General features: G+C 34.6%; 1 long non-coding RNA gene across 1 annotated transcript; it reads left to right on the forward strand.

The window, feature by feature from the left end:
* The first annotated feature begins 18,628 nt into the window (after window positions 1-18,628).
* Window positions 18,629-20,389, forward strand: LOC136836673 (uncharacterized). The gene is made up of 2 exons (XR_010852443.1): window positions 18,629-19,411; window positions 19,741-20,389. It is a non-coding gene; the product is annotated as an uncharacterized lncRNA (long non-coding RNA).
* The last annotated feature ends 1,174 nt before the right edge of the window (window positions 20,390-21,563 follow it).

The following is a 21,563-nucleotide window of genomic DNA, read 5'->3' on the forward strand; positions in this document are numbered from 1 at the left end:
ATTAGTGTTGTTTTTATGTACCATTATGTTTGTGGTATGTGTTCATCCTTGGTCACTGCATCTTATTCACAAGTCCTATTTTATGGATGTAAAGAGACCAAGTGTTTAGTCCTTTTTTGCAGATCTAAATTGTTTATTCCATCAAAAAGTCTTAGTCCCGTCTCATATTTAAAAATTATTATATGAGGTTGATTTATTTCATGTCAGGTTGTGGTATGGATGTTTGAGTACCAGTCATATAATAGTTTTGTACAGTGTTAGCATTACCTCTGTGGGGAGAAGTAGCTTGATGTTTTAGTCCTTCTGTAACTCTCTGTATTACGTTGGTGACATAAACCTGCGCTCTATTTCTTTTATTGGTTTTGTACCCTAATAATTTAGTTATCAGTGCTTATTCCTCAATATCTCCTGGTGTAGAGAAGATAGGAAAATTAGATAGAAAAGAGAAAAAGAGAGAGAGAGAGAGAGAGAGAGAGAGATGAGAGAATAAAAGAGAGAGGAGGCAAAGAGAGGCACAGTGATAACACCTAAAAGCTGTTGTTATTATCGTGGATTCAAATAAGCTGATCGAGGCAGGATTTTGCATGAACTCAAAAACAGTGAGCAAGTATATTGCGTTAAAGCCATAAAAACGATCATAAAAGTGGGAAGTAGTGGCATCGCAATTAAGTTAACCAAATCATGAGTCAGCACAGCCAAAAAGCTTACAGCAGCCAGCTCTATAACCCCGCCTTCATCAGGAGGCGTATCATGGAAATTCCAGGAAATTGGGGGCTGGACAAAGTGATGTACTTCAACACCCTCCGATCAAACATGCTAGGGAGGGGTCTTTCACACACCTTCCTAAGATCACCTCCAATCAAGTCCTCTAAGGAGAGATTTGAATCACACCCACTACAGTCCTTCCAATCAACTATTTGAAGGGGAGGCCTTGCTGATTAATCCTTCCAATAAGGCTAGAAGGAGGTGGAGATTTACAGATAACAAGAAATCGAGGGTTCAACAGGCTGAGAGATCGACAGGAGACCAGTAGATCAGAACTGTGTCCTTCAGGAGAGTACATCTCCCAATCGCTTTCGTGTTCCCCATATAGACTGATTCAAGAGTGATTCGTTTCTATCATTGTAACTTGTTAATTTTGTACTGATCTTTATAATACTAAGTACTAATTAAAGTGAAAAAATTACCGATCTCGTCTCTATACGCCTTTCTGAGAAATATCAATATTTAAAAGGAATAAATATCAAAGATAGCACATCATCCAGTTGCGATCTGAAGGACACCTGTCGAAAGAAACCATAGAAGAAGAAAAAGACTAAAATCTATGCAAACATATAAAAGAACGTAAAAAAGAAATATAAAACATTACAAATGGTGGCAGCTAAATAGGATCCAGAAGGCGAGATGAAACAAACGAACATTAATGAAATTATCAGTGCAATTATTTAAGTTACAGTGAAACGAGATTCTACAAAACGAGCTCAGATTTTTTTACGACGACGAACAAAATATATCAGAAGAAATAAAAGTACTCCAGCGAATAGCAGCTTACAACAAGAACGTCGAGTGTGAATAAAAACAGTTTAGTGCGTCCCGAAGAAGCCAAAAACATTTTGAACTGTTACCGTCAACAAATTAAGCAAGACGCCGACAGCGATAATAAGCCCAGTGTTTGCGACATTGCATCGAGTGATTGAAGAAAAACAACGTACAAACTTTCAACAAGATTCCGAAAGCGGAAAACCACAGCGGAAAAACAACGCAGACGTAGTGATCCGACAGCGAAAAGATTCACCGCCGAATGAACAACATTTAGCGATATCACAATCAACAACACAACAGTAAGTAAAGAATTTACTGTCCACTCTCTCTTAATAAATAAGTGAAGTTATATATTTTTTTTCTCATCTTGCTATAAGATTGAAAATTAAGAAAACTCTCTCTAGTGAATAAAATTCTTTTTGCATAAATACCAGCATTACTCTCTCTATGATAAATTAATTATTTAGTAAATAATTTAGATAGGGAATTAGCTATTTTTTACTCGGTTGGTGATGATTATTTGAGAAGTTATATATGTAATTTTATGTACTTATTATAATGAATTTTAATGATATGATGCCCAATTTCATATAAGAATTTATTTTGAGTATTGAAAAAAGGTTTTAATTGTGCACTTGAACTCAATAGAGAATTTAATTTTTTTTTTTTTGTGACACAATTTGACAAATTGTTTTTAATCTTGGTACAATATAAAAAAATTTTTTTTTTTGATTGATGTACTCTGAGTGAATAATTTTTGTGTGTGGACATGCAAAGAGTATTTGATGAATTACTGAACACTGTTAGACATTCACATTACGATTTAAGACCGTCGACAATTAGACGAAGTCGAATTTCAAGACTAAATTCCCACTCCGCTGTAGTGCAAGGAAATACTAACAATAATAACACAAATAACCAGAACCAAAATAGTGTTAATCATTCTAATACTACTAACAATAATAATAATAGTAACAATACTAATAATACTAATAATATTCGCACATTACAATTTTTAATATGAACCAGGCGGCCGTCATAACAACCGCCACACGCTTCTGTGGACAGGTGGATGATTCCAATCCTGACAAAAGCAGACTCGAAGCCTATACTGTAAATCATTGGCTAGCAGATGCAGATAGTCGTATAATTTCAGGGGAATAACAGATGAAAGAGCTAAAATAAATGAAGCCTTGTTGCTCGTCAGCTCAGAACATGGAGACGCACATAAAACTTTGAATTCCACAAGTTTTAGCAAACTTAATAACTATGTAGAATTTAAAGAAATTTGTTTATCACTCTGGGAACCAGTAAATCAGACTGACAGTTTATATAACCTAACTAGATTTCTTAACCCACAATATAAAACAATTGCTAATTTGTACGCAAGCGTGGAGAATGCAATAGAGAAAATAAGCAGAAGATTTAGAGAAGACAGGTATTACTATAGGAGACAAGGATCAGTTTGGGGCTAGTGCCCAGAAATTAGTTGAGCTACGGCATGTATTAAATTACGTGTCATTTGGAACCATATATAATATTCTTGGAGAAGAGGAAAAGAAAGCTTTCAGAAAAATAAAACTTGATCCCAGAAAAACAAGCCTTCAAACATTGAAGACAATGAGAGAAGAAATCCAAAGGAAAGAGATAAATCTATCCAAGGAATTCGTGGGAACAACAGAAGCACAAAATGAAAGGAAAGTCAGAAATAATAATCCTAATTTTAAAATGAATAATAAATTCTATGACAATTCCAGACAAGTAGGAAATAGACCAAATACTTTCCAAGGGAAATATGACCAACATACTAAAAGAAAATGGAATCCAGACCAAAAGGAAGAGACACTCTAAGAAAGAGTGGACCGCACAAACATTATAGATATGGTCAAAACTCAAACACAAACACTTCAACCCAAGTGAACTATTCCGCTCAAGGGGCGAGACCAAAGACAACCTGCGAAAACTGCGGGTATACAAATCATTTTACAAATGAGTGTAGAAAACCTAGAATCTGCACGGTTTGTAAGAAAATAGGACATTTAACAAAGAATTGCTGGTTTAAAACACAAGAAGGAAATAAAGAAATAGTTGAATTAAGTAGTAACCGCTCAACATCAAATAAGTCTTCAAATCAATGACAATTTATCCCTACACAGAATACCACAAGAAAGTCCCTTCAAGAAGATAAATTAAGAGAAAGAATTAGCAAATAGGAGAAGTGAAGGTTCATCCGCACTATCCATATTGCAGAGTAAAGAAGTTGTATTTTCCATGGATGAAGAAGAAATAATCAGAAAGGATTTACCTATCATTAAAATTCCAATACAGAATAAATTATGTACTGTCCTTATGGATTCAGGTAGTACTGTAAGCATAATAGATAAACACACATTAACAAGTTACTTAGGCGTTAAAGAAACGCTAATTCAGGGTCAAAGCAAGATAATAAAAGGAGTAGCGGGTAAACAGATAAAAGTTTAGGCAATGTGAACTTAGAAATAGACCTTTCGTCACATAAAACTGTTGAAAGTTTTATAGTTCTAGAAGACAGGTTCTTTCCCGCACAGGTGTTGTTCTCATATAAATTAATGAAGAAATGTGGAATTATACTGAATTGCCGAGAAGGAAAAATTAACCTTACACAAGATAATAAAAAGAGCGGATGCTTTACGCTTGAAGAAGAAAAGTTTCACCCAAATCTGATCAATTTGTCTGAGACGACTTCAACAAGCGACAAAGACATACAGAAAATAATCTATCATCAAGAGAACAATCAAATTAAAATGAATGGTAACGGAAAGGAGGAATTTCCACAATTACAGACTAGAAAGTTAAGATGTGCACATCCAGAAATTATACCCTCCAACAAAAGAAGTGACCCAGAAATAAATAAAGGTGATCCCCAATGTTCTGAATATGATGAGGAACAAGACATTTATAATGATAATTATGCAGAGATAAATACAGAACATTATAGCAATGTAGTAATCAGCTATGATAATGAAGGAAAATTAGTAAATGAGGTACTGTTGTTAAACAAAATAAATAAAGTAGATATAAATGATATAATAGCAGTAACTGAAGAAACTAGTATAGATGCAGAACATTGTTACTTTGCAGAAACAAAAGATGAGGAAGTATGTTGTGTAAGCACTGCTGATGATAATAAAGTACAATTAATACTAAACAGACAGGTAATTTTGCATCCAAAATGTTTAACAAAAATACATCTAAGGGGAAAAGAAGAGATAGGAGTTAAAGATGTTCTTTTACTAAATGAAGAGTTACCAGAATTTGTCAGAATGGATAATTCTTTAGTCCACATGAAGGGTGATACTTGTGAAGTTTATGTCCAGAACTACTCAGATAACAAACTAACACTTTATGCAGGCATTATCTTTTGTAAAGGAATACCTATTAACAATCCATTACTAACATTAGAAGAAGAAGCATTTTTCTCTGTAACTGGTCAAACATCTGAATTAAGCAAAGAAGTGAATAAAACAGATTTTCCAGAAAACAAAGATAGATTAATTCAAGTATTAGAAAAATACAGAGATGTAATAGCAATAGAAGGAGATAAATTAGGTAGAACAAATGTCCTAAGGCATAAAATTGTATTAGATGATGGAACAAAACCATTCTTTATTCCTAATTACAGATTACCAATAAGCCAAAGACCCATAGTTGATAATTTGATAGAAGAAATGAAGAAAGATGGGTAGTCATTCCTTCTAAATCTCCATATAATTCTCCATTACTACTTGTTCCAAAGAAAGATGGAAATTGGAGACTTGTGATAGACTATAGAAAGTTAAATTCCAACACCATCCCCGATAGAATGCCAATGCCAGTGATTCAAGATATGTTAGCTCAATTAGGAGGTGCAAGGATATTTTCATCTTTAGATTTACTTAGTGGATACTGGCAAGTACCTTTAGACGAAGAGTCGAAACCATTCACAGCCTTCAGCACACACAAGGAACACTTGCAATTTGAAGTCATGCCATTTGGACTCACTTCGGCTCCTTTAACGTTTGTTAGATTAATGCTTCAAATATTAGGGGATATAGAAAATGTTGCAGTTTACTTAGATGATGTTATCATTTTTAGCAAAGATTTAGAAAGTCACCTCAAAACATTAGAAATAGTCTTGGAAAGATTAAGAAGAGCAGGATTAAAAATCAAATTAAAGAAATGTCAATTCTTAATGAAATCTTTGGAATACTTAGGACATGTAATTAGTGAAGATGGTCTGCGAATGCAAGCAGGCAAGATAAAAGCAATAGTTGAATATCCAGCTCCTACCAATTTGAAAGCATTGAGAAGATTCCTAGGAATGGTAGGCTACTATAGACCTTTCATTAAAGGCTTTGCTACAATAGCCAAACCATTAACAGAATTAACAAAGAAAGATGTCAAATATGAATGGAATAAAGAACAAGAGACAGCTTCCAAACACTAAAGAGTAAAATGACCAGGAATCCTGTACTAGTCTACCCAGATTTCTCGAAGGACTTTTACTTAGCCTGTGATGCATCAAGTACCGGGCTAGGGGCTGTATTATTACAAAAGGACAAAACAAGAATGAGAGCAGTATATTATGCCAGTAGAGTTTTGAATGCTGCAGAGAAAAATTATAGCACAATAGAAAGAGAATGTTTAGCATTATACTGGGGTCTAAGGAAATTTAGACACATAATTTTAGGACATAAAGTCAATGTACTTACTGATCACAAACCAATTTGTGATTTGTTTAAGAAGAGAACTTTTACAAATAACATGAAGTTCAATAGATGGTTCATTAGTGTGTTAGAATTTGCACCAGAATTCAGATATATCCCAGGAAAATTTAATACACTAGCAGATGCATTATCCAGAGCCCAAGAAGAAACAGAGAAATGTATTACCACTAATACTTTTTGTTTTAGCTGTCAAGTGGTAGATTTAGATTTGGAAAGAGTACAAATACAACAAGGATGGATACAGAAATCAGGCATATAATAGGACAACTAATGACAGATGAATCTTTAAAACCTGATTTTGTTTTAATCAATGGATTGCTGTATAAAAGACCAACAGAGAAGAATGGTTATTCTCGACTATACATCCCGAAAAACACTAATCAGAGAAGTTTTAGAACTAACACACTCATACAAGTTAGCAGGACATCCAGGAATCAAAAAGACAACTAGAATCCTAACCAGAAACTATTTTTGGCCCCATTGTAGTGAGGATGCCAAGAACTTTGTACAAAATTGTGTAGTTTGTAATCGAAATAAAGGTAACGTAAATCCAAAAGCTCCTCTTGAAAAATACCCATCGGAGTTGAATCCATTTCAGGTCGTATCTATGGACTTTTTAGGTCCATTTCCTACAACTGTTAGGGGGAATAAACAAATATTAGTCTTTTTAGACTATCTAACAAGATATGTAGAGATTGTACCAGTAAGAAATAGAGATGCAATTACAGTAGCAGAAGCTCTTAAATCTAGAATTATTACGAGACATTCATGTCCCCAAGTTCTTCTTTCTGATAACGCAGCAGAATTTACTAGTGAACTTTTAAGAAAATTATGTGAATTTTATGAGATAAATAAATGTCAAATCACAGCATATAAAACCAAGTTCAAATGGAGCAGTAGAAAGAACGAATCGTAAGATAAAGGATATCCTGAAAACTTTAGTTAAACCTAATACAGAAGACTGGGATTTAGCTTTGGAAGACGTACAGTTTACTATAAACAATACTGTAAATGAGACAGTAGGAGAATCACCACACTACTTGTTATACGGATACGAGAAGAGACTACCAAATACGTTACTAGATGATGCAACACCACCCCGACATACTTATAACTACGATGACTATATTGCCTGGAAAACTAGACGTACATATGAAACGATCAAACAGACGAGGACTAGACTTAAGGAAAGCTCAGAGTGTCCAAGCAAAGTACTATGACAAAAATACAGCTAAACCGAAAATTGTAGTAGGTGCTCAGGTATATGTTCAGAATCATGTTCCAGAAGGTCCTAATGTAAAAGTATCCGCAAAGTTCCAAGGTCCTTATAGGGTATTAGAAGTGTTGAAGTTAAATAAGCTAAAGATCATAAGAGAGTGATCTAAAGGAAAGAATTGTTCATACCAATCATGTAAAAGGTAATAAAAACAGACTCTTGGTCCAATAAGAGAATAGTTGAATTATTGAAAGAAGTTAAACAGGAACCAATAAATAACAAATACAATTTAAGAAAAAGATAAATTTATGTAAAGTGTTGAACTATTAGATATAAACAATGTGTAGGCATTAAAATACCTTATGTATACAGAATATCTGATAAGGCTTATTCTTACAGATACAAACATGTTCTTCATTGGTTAATAACACTGCATGTGTCATCTGAAGTGGTGATCCGGAAGGTGCTTATTAATTAGGAAATAAACAGATACAAACATGCGGTTCTTCTTGGTTATCATAACACTGCTTTATGTGTCATCTGGGCAGTGGTGATCCGGAAGACACTACAGAAAAAGGGATCTGTGAAATTAAAAGGACTTGGGCATAGTGAGTATTGACATTACATCAGTGCTTATCAATGAAATGACATTGAAAGATGTCCAAAGGGAATTAAAATCATTAATTAGGAAAAGTGAAAATAACAGTGTTTTACCATTGTTGGAAAAACTAGATAATGACATAGGAAGTGTGTTAAATACAAGATCCAAACGATCCCTCTTACCTTTTATAGGAACAGCACTTAATCAATTATTTGGAGTCGCGACAGACTCTAATGTAGAAAAAGAAAGTGCCCGTATAGACAAACTGGAGAAATGGGCAGCAACAAGGGGCATTGTGTTAAATAGATTATAAGCTCTCAAAACTTAAACAGTGATGAATTGAAAAAATAAAGGAATTTATTAATCAAGTGAACACAAATATTACCAAAGAGATTAAGATAATAACAGATGAACAACATTTAAGTACATTTATGAACAATGTTAGAATTGTATTGCAAGACCATAAAGATCTATTAAATGCCATTTTGTTAGCCTATAAAGGAATATTAAGTCCAACATTAATAAACCCAAGAGAATTAGAGGGCATAATTAGTGATTTTTTAGGTAGAAGGACATTATACCCTATGGTAAAGGATATAATGGTCTATTATAATTTGATAACCACCAAGGTAGTTAAGAATAAGATCCTTCTAATTTTACCTTTTTTGCCTATAAAGTAAAACAACATTAGAGGGCATAATTAGTGATTTTTGGTAATGAAAGGCAGATGTACTGATGTCCATACATCCTTTTCCCATGTTGATAAAAAGGAAAACGTAATTGATAAAGGAAAACTAAATCAAAATGTCAACCACATCAATTTTGCATTAGAAGAACATGGACTAATGATGTCATTTATTACTGATGCTCAATTAAGAGATTGTATACTTTTGAAAGATAAAGTATATTTGCAACCTTGACAACCTGTATGAAACTACTAATGCCTATCCTTGTGTTCAAGAAATAATTGAAAACAAGAATCAAGAGACAGTACTGTGTACACAATTATCCAAACATGATTTTGTTTCCATTATAGTAGAACAGTCAGTTTTGTGTTTTCACTAAGTTCAGTAACAGCAACTATTAATTGCCATAATATAAGTACTGAAATTAATTTCAATAATGTCCATGCTTTTGATAAGACTTGCAAGTTAGTTATTCCTAATAAATTATATTATGAACCTCATGTCTTCACAGAAATCACAATCCATAAAAATAAGCCCTACATGAACTACTCTGAAGTTAAGTCTTTAAAAATCAAAAGAATTTAAACTGTCTCAGTTAGAGTTAAAACAAATAAATGAGTTGGCTTTAGTAGATGAATTTTTCTATTACAAAGAAAATGTTTCACCAATTCTGTCTCTGTTCAATTGAATTTAAATAATCATTATTGTAATAATAGTGTTTGCAAATCAAATGAGTTAATTTCAAATGTTGAGAAGATTATAACAGAAATAAAAAATGACCAATGAAGAGTAAAATTATCTTATACATATAATTTGCTGCTGAATTCTTTATGTATTATTATTTGCATTGTGTGTTAAAACAATTAACCATTTTTACAGTATAACAAAATTCTTATATATATATATATGCTTATATTCTTTATATTATATATATATTGTATATAAAACAATTAACCATTTTATATATAAATATATGTTATGTATATATATATATGTATGTATGTATTGTTTTTTGATTCATAATATAATGCATGTGAATTTTCTACAATATATTCTCTTGATTGATTTTTGCATTAGTGCATTGACACAATTTGTGCAATTTAAATATTTTTTTGAGAATTGACTTGATGGGCAATCTTAAAATACTTTATTTTGTTTGTGATTTTGCAATCATCCATTGAAATATATTTTTTTGTCACACTGAGGGCAGTGTGAGGTAGCGTGACCGAGTGATGTTGTGGTGTGTAGAAATTTAGAAAAGAAAGAGAGAGAGAGAGAGAGAGAGAGAGAGAGAGAGAGAGAGAGAGAGAGAGAGAGAGAGAGAGAGAAGGAGAGAAAAAAGAGTAAAGAGAGGGGCAAAGAACACAGTGATAACGGCCAAATGCTGTTGTGTCGTGTTATCAATACGAGATGTTTACATTGCAGTATATCGTGTTTAAGCCATAAAAACAGTCGTAAAAATGGGAAATAATGGCCTCACGATTGAAGCCAAGCAAAACATGAGTCAGCACAGTCTAAATGCTTACAACAGCTGATTCTATAGTCCCGCCTTCTCCGGAAGGTGTTTTCGTGGAAGTTCCAGGAATTTGGGGGTTGACCCAAGTGATATACTTCTTCAACCTCCAATCAATTATGTGTGGGAGGGGTCTTTCCCACACCCTCCTAAGATCACCTCCTATCAAGTCCTCTAAGGAGAGATTTGAATCACACCCACTACAGTCCTTCCAATCAGCTACTTGAAGGGGAGGCCTTGCTGATTAATCCTTCCAATAAGGCTAGAAGGAGGTGGAGATTTACAGATAGCAAGTTTTCTGAGGGTTCAACGTGTGAGAGACCGACGAGGAGAGGAGAGTCAGAACTGTGTCCTTCAAGGGAGAGTACTTCTCCCAATCGCTTCTGTGTTCCCCATATAGACTGATTCAAGAGTGATTCGTTTCTATCATTGTAACTTGTTAATTTTGTACTGATCTTTATAATATTAAGTACTAATTAAAGTGAAGAAATTACCGATCTCGTCTCTATACGCCTTTCTGAGAGATATCAATATTTAAAAGGAATAAATATACAAAGATAGCACATCATCCATGAAATGGTCTGAAGGACACATCTCGAAAGAAACCAAGGTAAGAAGAGAAAGACTAAAATCTATGCAAACATATAACGAAGAACGTAAAAAGGAACAATAAAAACATTAAAAAAATATATATATATATATATATATATATATATATATATATATATATATATATATATATATATATATATATATATATATATATATATATATATATTTATATATCATATATATATATATATATATATGTCAATATAGTATATATATATATATATATATATATTTTATTCCATACACAATGATTTTATACATCAAGTATTGTCAATAGAGTATGAATTATCTATTATTATTTTTATTCTCTAGATAGCTGAAATGTTTATCATCAAATGTTTATTAAATAATTTCCCCGAGTCATTTCTAAAACATCTCTGAAAAACTGGTAAAAATAAGTTCACTTTCCATGTCATGAATGAACAAACAGACAAACTAATAAAACCAAAAATAAGACTTTCCAAAATGAACAAACAGACAAACTCCAATAAGAAAAAAAACAGCCTGATGATGAAGTAATCAAAATAATGCTTACAACAACATGGAGGGTAAGGAAGGGACTCTTCATAAGAAAAGGATACACATCTTCTGCATAACTAATATATTCTGTAAATTCAGATCCTTCTCTTAACAGATTAAAGGATACAACTAAGGCGTAACCAAAGTATTTTGAAATTTAAAAACTATTCGTAAAAGATGAAAGGGCGTATCTATTCCAACCCCCCCTAAGCATAAGAAAGAGTAGAATTTTTGTAATTATATTAAACCTAAGGCAAACTACATTCTTTTGAAAAACTGTATGCCAAATTTATTTTTACTAGAGTTAGGATTAAACGAGCAGTTAACAGAAACATTAACTCAAAATCTTTAGATGGCTCTCCTGAAAAAGTGAAAAAACTGAGATACGCCACTTCGACTTGGTAGTGACGCTACTGTTCGATATCACAGTAAAGATTGCTAAGGTCCATACATCCTCAAAGGAAAAAGGAAAAGAGAATCACAGGCAACAGTTGTAGAGAACATTCCTGGAGAAGAAATTCTAGCTGGCCCCTCAACGAGAGAGAAAAAACTCATCTAGCTGTCCTCAACGAGAAGAAAAATCTCCTCATTAAGAAAAAGAAAACTGTGTTGCGTGCGGTTCACGAACACTGTTCAAAGCAAGCATGACTGATCATGTGATTTGTTTAGAATTTGTACTGTTGGACGAGCAAGAAAATTAATCAGTGCAGCAGCACTCTTTCAGGATGTAGTGTTTGACCGGATTTCAGTACACCAGGATGAAAGTTCAATTTTTACAGCAGATATCTTGGCTCATAAAGACTGTATAAAGAAATATATCAAGAGGTATGATGACCATATTGAGAAAATTTTATACAACCTTGAACTAGAGGCAAATGTTGCTAATAATACTGACGACATTGTACAAGCTTTTGATCAAGTTGGGAACCAGCTTGACAGTGAACATAAACGATACACCTGAAGTACTATACGAGACAAGATTAACTCGATCTTTGGTGAGGAAGGCGTTCATGTTACAAATCGCCAAGTTAAGTCAATGCTCATTGAGAGATACAAAGAAGGTATAGTATTCACATACCCTGAAACAAAAAGAAGCTCTCAGATGTTCTTTGGGAATAATATTCAAGCAATTTTATATAGCTGAAACATTAAAAAAATGTGACCAGGAATCAGTGAAGACATGAGGTAAACACACTATTGTTGTTGCCACTCACAATACAGTTGAAGTTTAAACACACTATTGTTGTTGCCACTGTACCACAAATGGAAGAAACATGGAACAATTTGGGCCTCAAACATTTGTGGTTAAACAAAGGGTCTGGAACTAAAAGAAAGATCCATCGTATCCACAGTCTTGTTCATGATATTGGACATGATATTGTAAAACATATGCCTGCAGCACATGCTCTCACTGGAGCAGATACGACATCAAAAGTTGGCACCAACGATTCTCTAATGAAAAGAACAGGAACTTTCAAAGTACTTGAAGATTTTGGATTGTCAGAGTTATCAGAGGAGATGTTTCAGAAGGTATAAAAGTTTTTAGTTTACTGTTTTACAGGCACAAAAACTAACTGCAATAACTTTAATGAGCTTAGTTACGTTATATAACACTTACAGCAAAAATTTAAATCTGCAAAAAATGCCCTGCACAACTGTGGCATTACTAGAACATATAAAGCGGTCATATCTTCAAGCTAATATGTGGATGACTGCCACAATGGCAACAAGACCAATACTTGATAATACAGAAATGCATGGATAGACTCATTGGAGAACTTAGCGCCACATTACTTTCAGCAGGAATGCTTACACGCCCAGCAAACTTACCAGTCCGTGTACTTGTGGCAAGTGTGCATTTTGAAAATAGATGCATTTGTAGAATAAATGAAATAAAGTGTTGTAGGTTTTGTAGATGCAATAAGGAGATGTGTAAAAATCTATATTAACATTAACCTAAACACTATCTTTTCAAAATAACTGGAAAGAACTATATATGACTGCAATATCAATGCACATCATAAGACTATTTCTTGACTAGAATTTTGTTAATATTTGATGGTAGATCAACTCATAAAAACTTTCATGGAGACTGGTTATTTTTTTTAACTTAAATTATATTTTATCTTTCAGGTTTCAGTTTTAACAGCAGCAGTGTGTGAAATTATTAAAATTCTTTTTTTTTTATTCTCGTGTACACTGTACTTTCCACACTTCTATAATGTTTAGATATATGAATTTCCTTCATTTTAATTACAAAAACAAAATAAAAAGTTCATCTGCTTAAGTTCCATTTTCTACAGTGTGATGTAAGTTATTCAGTTCTTTATTTTAATGCTAGGGGGTCGATCTAAGTGTTTTATTGTCTTCGCCCCTCACTAAAATATAGATTTTTACTCTTTACCCAAGAATAAATGCTTTAGAGCTCTAATTTTGTTTTGTATATCTATAAATGTTTCATTTCATTTTAAATTCTTTTTAAGGGCTTTTATGCTCACCACATGCAAGTACGTAGGTTATTACAAATGAGAAAATCGTCACATCTTTGGGGACGAATAAAGGCCTTCATTTGACCGAAAAATTATGACACCAATTAATTCAGTTTCAGCACCTTTGAACTGACTGAAAACCAATGAGAAACTTAGGGCACCTCGAAGGGCACACAAAACCCGCCTCGACTCCTCTACCATCATAAGAAATAGTCTGGGCAACAGCACGAAGACAACCCAAAAGAGAGTATTTAGAGTTAGAAGCCCAGCCTGCCCCTATGGTAGAGTACACTCTTGCCCTTGTACAACAAAGAAAAAATAAAACCCCAAAGTCAAGAGAATAAACCTAGCTCATACGGCACTAAACACCAACAGACTAAGGCAATTTATTTATTTTTAGTAATAATTGTAGCGATAGTATCTAATGAAATGGAAAATCCGCAGTGGCTTCTAAAGACTTTGGGGTTATTAGCAAAATCGTTAACGAAGCTATGCATGGTTTGAGTTGGCAGTTCACCGTCCCTACCCACCGAACAACTTCTACCTACTTCCAACCTTTCTCCCTCCACCTCCACCTCCGTCTCCTGTGTCAGTCTCGGGAGCCAAACGACACAGCATGATAATATTAGGCTACTCTACGTAATTTCCCTCTAAAGCGTTTTATATAATCCTGAGAAAAAACTTATAAACCCATTTTTCACGTTGCAGATTGTTTCTTTTTACCAACGTGTTTCAGTTTATTATGGAATACGTGAGCAAATATATATTAACTGGTAAGGAGAAGTCTGCACCAATCAGCTAATAGTACAACTACTTAACTACATAAACAAAAGCGGCGTTGCCATTTACAATGTCTCGTGAACTCTACGGGTAGAAGAAATTTTTTAACATACCAGCGAATTTTACCCAATTCCCCGACCTACCAGCGCTCGAATTACTAGCACTTAATATGCACAAGGCCAATTAATGTTATCTCGTTCTGATGCCCCGGAAGCCAGTTCGAATTTCAGCTGGTCATCAGAATATCTTAATTTCTTTCTTCATTTGGATCTAGGCTTAAAAGCGACAAGTATTTCCCAGGTGTGATGAACTGGACAAGTTACAAAGGCATTGGTTTATTAAAAAATTACTTAGGCATCACGTAAAAAGTGACCATTAAGATTACACACACACATTAAGGATGTGACTGCTAGCTGCTATATATTATTCAGACAAGATAAACTTGCATTACGTTATTGACGTCATTCCTCTTTAAAATTATTTCTACAGAACCATCAAAAAAAAAAAAAAAAAAAAAAAAAGTATGCCCTAAGAGCTAAACCCAAACTTTGGATTATCGGTCACTCATAGGAAACTAAGTTTCACATCAGCCATTCCTAAACAAAGAATGCTTTTCAATATCACAAGACGTTTCATAATGAACTAATGCTGTTCGATTTTCTCGTGATTTCCTCGTCTTACAGAAATCAGTTAAGAATACCTGATCAACAGTGTTATGACCTCACTACCTCGAGATCAACAGGTTCAATACACAAACAAGCAATTGGGCTGAAATGACTGACGAGAGGTGACAAAACAAAGGAGGAAGGAGGAAGAACAAATACAAAAAAGTGACCTGAATATTAATTTACTTACAATAAGTAATATACATATTTACAAATGAGTAAGTTTTGGAAAATAGACACGTAAAGCAAACGACCAACACTATAACCAACAATCGAATTACAACCAAAAATCAAATCACGTGGTTCCATATACGTTCCTCCTTAAAATTCTCAACAACAATTCTCAATAAAAAAAAATAAATCAATCAATTCATCAATAAAAAAATCAAAATAAATAATGTCCAATCTGCAACACATACAACAAATAAAAAATGAAATATTAATAAATCCTCCAAAAAATAATAAACAGCAGCATCACCACACAAACGCAGAAATGAAATATTAAACATTACATAAACAATTTCAGAGCCATACTTGCTCATTAACCACAATTACAAGAGCCACTCGCTCAGCAATACAAAACTCAAAGCCTTTTGCTCAACAATATAATAACTCCACGAGAGCCTTTTGCTCCACCAGCAGTAATAAGTGACTAAAAATATGATCCAGTCACGACCTCCTCCTCGAGTACTTGAAGTCCAACACAGTGATGCTTCAAAACGACCGATATGGCCATCACCCTCCAACCAGGTGGTACTCAGGAAACTGCTGTCACTGCCATCACCCTCCACAAGGTGATCCTCAGAAAACGGCGTTGCTGCCATCACCCTCCAACCAGGTGGTACAACCCACAAAGTGATCCTCAGAAAACGGCGTGCTGTCGCTCAGAAACATCACCCATCACCCACAAGGTGATCCTCAGAAAACGGCGTTGCTGCCATCACCCTCCAACCAGGTGGTACTCAGGAAACTGCTGTCTGCCATCACCCACAAGGTGATCCATCACCCACAATCACCCTCCCAGGTGGTACTCAGGAAACTGCTGTCGCTGCCATCACCCAAAGGTGATCCTCAGAAAACGGCGTTGCTGCCATCACCCTCCAACCAGGTGGTACTCAGGAAACTGCTGTCGCTGCCATCACCCACAAGGTGATCCTCAGAAAACGGCGTTGCTGCCATCACCCTCCAACCAGGTGGTACTCAGAAAACTGCTGTCGCTGCTCACCCACAAGGTGATCCTCAGAAAACATCAACCCATTTCAGATCCTGCTTTCCCAAAAAACGGCGACGCTGCCATCACCCCCGACCAGGTGGTACTCAAACAAAAAGGTAAGTCGCAACAACCATCACCACTAAGGTGATCCTCAGAAACGGCGTTGCTGCCTCACCCAAACAGGTGAATACTTGATTAATTCCTTTTTCGTTCTCCATATATTTTTTCTGATACCTGCTATTATGCATGCTAAGCAGACAAAGAAAGTTATAGGATGCACAAGCTGTACATTACAAAGGTTGAGATCGGTACGCTTGCAACAACATTAATACCAACACCCATGAACGGAAGAGGAAGCGAAATTCACGTCAACAGGACGATTTGCAAACGAAATTACAATCGTCAAAAGGAAGACTTTAGGAAAAATGAAAATGAAAATGATAATTAAAACACGTTTTCGTTCAAACAGGGAGGCCATGTTAGTATTTAAACCTAAATTCTAACTTGAAAAACTTGGATTTTAAGCATAAAATAGGCTTCTGTTTCAAAATACTTTTGTTGTATAGGATTCCACGAAATACCATTTTATAATAGATGGTACGCTTGCAATTCCTTGCAAATAACAACAGGAAAACGGAAGAGGAAGCGAAATAAACTCCACCGATGACCCTTATTATATACTTGATAATGAAAATGAATTGTTAATATAAAATACGACACAAACAGGGACGCGTTATCGATGTTAGTATATAAACCTAATATACTATTATATTGGATTTTAACAACAGAATATCGCATTTATAAATATAATTTGTTGTATAATATGCTATTATAAACAAACTATATAGGAACCAATTATCAATAGGATTATATACCCTACATTAGAAATTACTGAGATCGATAGATAGAGAAATGAGAGAATAGAGAACAGAAATGATAACCCTCTTAATTGTCCTTCAAGTGAAAACGCGCTCCCCTCCTCCAGGACGCCTCCAGATAATAGATGATCTCGCTTTCCTTACAATCCTCTGCCCTAATTAATTTTGTTAGGAAAAATGAAAATTTAATAATAATTCAAAACCTTTCTTCCCTTATATCGGGAAGTAGGAGAGGCGGATACTTTCATGTTTCGTAAATTAACCCAGAAACAAAAGACACATTAAGATCCTGCGGATACAGCAAAAATAGGCATTTTCAAAATTTGCAAAAGTGAACGTTGCAATCACTATAGGAGATTACGCGCCCGGCCAACACATGGGGACACACTTTGCACTTTGCTTAAATGCTTTCTTTTGCTTTATATATATATATATATAATATATATATATATATATATATATATATATATCCTTCTCCTTATATAATATATTTATATATATATATATATATATATATATATATATATATATATATATATATATATATATATATATATATATATATATATATATATATATATATATATTTTTAATCTATATATATATATATATATATATATATATATATATATATATATAGATAGATATATATATGGAATATGTGGAAGGAACCCCTTACCCCTAGTGTCCTTCACTGAAAACACTCCCCCTGGAACCCCGTCGGCCTCCCGCCCAAATATGATCTAAATAAAGGTTCCTCCTCTGCCCTAATTAATGAAGGAAAGAGAAACAACACTCCTTTGTTTCTCAGAGAGTAGAATTCGGATGGAATATTCTCCCATATCTCCAAGAAAAAGAATCATAATCAGTTCTACATAACTGAATCAGTTTTTCAAAACATATGCTCCGTAAACGTTGTAATCCTCTCTTCGCCCATCACCCCAACACATGAGGAGCAGTTGTTTTGCACCCTTAAGTTAAAAATTAACTAAAAATATCTTCACCCTACTGAAAACTTTACTTGAAAGTCCGATTTGCCCTTTGCTACTCCTAATGGTGGGCCCTTCGACCTTCAGCACAATGAATTCTTTAATAAGCAATGAAAGCAATCTCCAATCATTTATATATATATATATATATCGCCTTATCAGCATTGTTCATTAGCATTATTTTTTAGTCTACCTCAATGAAAGCATTACCTCCGCTTGTTCATAGCTAGTCCCAATACTATCCCAGCTTGCCTCAACTTTCACGGAAAAATTCTAATGGATGAGAGAAAAAGTACTAGATACATGACCTAATAGACAGTGGGCACACGCCATCCCCCCACCCCAAAGGAATTTTTGCAGCTCCTTTTTTGTTTTCATTCTTTAGAGATCATAGAATCACAATGGGCTTGTCTGCGCTTCGGCTGTTGGTGATTTTGGGGTGCAAAAAAGAAAAAAAATACTACTAATAATTTTTTCTGCTTATATCTTTGTGATATATATTTTCATAAGTTTTTTGGGCCAAGGAATTATTTTTTTATAGTTCTAAAGCCCTGTCATCAACATTTATCAAAGTACTTAGTAATACTAAAATTGACGATTGCAGAGAATATGTTATATGAGCACAGTATATGCAGCGGAGAATATTGACGAACATATATTCTTAATGATTTTGCACTGTATATTCATGACAAGAATCTTTATCTTAATGCAATAATGTCTCGTATCTTTATTAAGTTATAATTAATGAGGGTTTTATTTACTTTTAGGTATAAGAACTCATAATGGCCACTAACACTCCTTCATATGAAAAGCCATTGAAGCTGAAATCAACTAAAAAGGAAAAATCAAGGTCATCAACAGTATCGCAACTAACATGTGTAATAATTCAGAAAAGAATGTGAGACCTTGAACAAACCACAATTTTGATATGATCCATGACAAAAAAATTGATTAGACAAGAAGGTGACAAACCGAATGAAAGACTTGAAGCAATATGTGATAACATTCCAAAAACATTTCTTAAGCATTTACATGGAACTCACAATTGGTGTTATAAGAAATTTACTAATGTTTCCAGAATCTTAAAGAAAAAGTGTACAACTGATGAAAATCAGGCTACTACCTCTAGATCAGAGAGTGGAAGGACAATGAAGAAAGTGTAAGCCCCAACACCACTTTTTCCTTCGACTGTCTGTTTAATGTGCAACAGGTACAGGAAAAAGGTGAAGGGGCGTATCGAAAATTCCCATATGAATGCCAAACGCAAACAGCTGAAGATACAATCAGAGCAGCAGCAGAAAGACTGAAGGACTTCAAGATGCTGGGCCAGGTTACCTATTATGGCCTTCAGGCAAGAGAGGCACGTTATCATCCTACTTGTAGAAAACATTACACTAGATTACAAGAACGTAATTATAAAGCAATGGCAAACCCTACAGTAAAACAAGAACCTTTGATTGTATATGCCAGCACGTTAACGAAAACATCATAAAAGGAGCAAAGGTTGAAAGGCTGTCAGTGCTAAAAGAAAAGTAACTACTCTTCTTGGAAGAGCAATTTCCAGAATTCTGCAGTCCTCGGTACAAAACTTATGAGCTAAAAAGATAAACTGTTAAAAAAATCTGGTAACAAGTTACAGTTTTGGCAGCCAAATTATAAGAGTGAACTAGTATATTCATCCCATGTTCATTAAGGTCAGGCTATAGAAGTTGCATTTGAAGTGGCTGCTTCTGAGTTAAAGAGAATTGAGGAGGCTGCTCTGATTTTAAGAAGAGCCATTTTGGATGGCCAAAGAGGAGCTCCAGAAATGCCTTGGCCACCAACAAAAGAATTTTTGCTTGGAGAAAATATTAAAGTACCCAACCTTTTACAAGAATTTTTAAGTTTGATTGTAGGAGGTTCCAAAGCAGCTGAGACCACTGAGATACCAGTACGTTCTATCTCTCAAGATTTATGTAAAGCTGCAACAAAAGGAAAGTGGATGATGCCAAAGCATCTACTCTTAGACATGACATTGCGGTATCTTGCAGGCAGTGCAGAAATTGTGACAATATTGTATCGTTTTGGTCACTGTGCATCATTCTCTTGCTTGCTTGAACTGGATGCTGCAATGTGTGTGATAGTATCACAGACATAAACAATTCTTCCAAGAGGCATTCAGGTGGAAGATAACAGAATGACTCATTTGTGTTGGGACAATTATGACTTAACAGAAGAAACATCAACTGGAGCTGGAACAACTCTCACCGCGCATGGGATTGTAATCAAAGAATTATCATTTAGTGAAAATGACAACATGTCTGAAGTCGTAGAGAAAAGCGGTAATCCCTGGACTAAGAAACGATCGATCAGCTATATACCTAAGGAAATAGAACCATGTTTTTGGAAGCCAAAAGCTGAACCAGTATTTGCATCGTCTTTGCTTACCTCGCCTAATAAAGATGTGAATGATGTTGCTAAGTTATTTGACTCTTTGTGGGTGCTCAGTAGAACCATGGCAAAGGAACCATTTCAAACGGTTCCTAATTGGGTAGGTTGTAAATCTTTAACCGGGAGAGTGAAAGAATATGGAGAAGCTCAATCAAGAGTACAGTATATGCCTCCAATTAATGGGCCAGTCACACAAAATGCCACTGTACAGCACATACTTAAATTGTCCCAATTAGCTTTCAGGGAGGTCAATCAGCAATATACAATGTAACACTTGACTTAGCAGTTGCTAAAAAAGCATATGCAATTGTGTGGCAGAATCCGAATGCATTTGGAGATGTTATTGTTAGGTTAGAGTTTTCCATACAACGTGCATTTCTTGGAGTGGTTTTGAAGAGATTTTAATTGAGTCAGGAATATGTGTCAGTGGTTCTGTCAACAAAGTGATTTCAGGAAAACACTATAACAGAGCTATGCGTGTCCACAAGACTATGCTGGAGGCTTTAGAGCGCCTTCTTTAACAAAGTTTTGAATCAAATGTAACAACCCTCTGGAAAGGAAGAACTCGGGATATAATGGAACGTCTTGCACATTCCCCAAGCAGAGAATTACTGGACGAAGCATTGACCAATGGAGGTTGCACTGCAATGATTCAACAATACAATATTTTTAAAGAAGAACTCAG

The sequence above is a fragment of the Macrobrachium rosenbergii genome, chromosome 56 (assembly GCF_040412425.1).
Source record: "Macrobrachium rosenbergii isolate ZJJX-2024 chromosome 56, ASM4041242v1, whole genome shotgun sequence".
NCBI lineage: Eukaryota > Metazoa > Arthropoda > Malacostraca > Decapoda > Palaemonidae > Macrobrachium > Macrobrachium rosenbergii.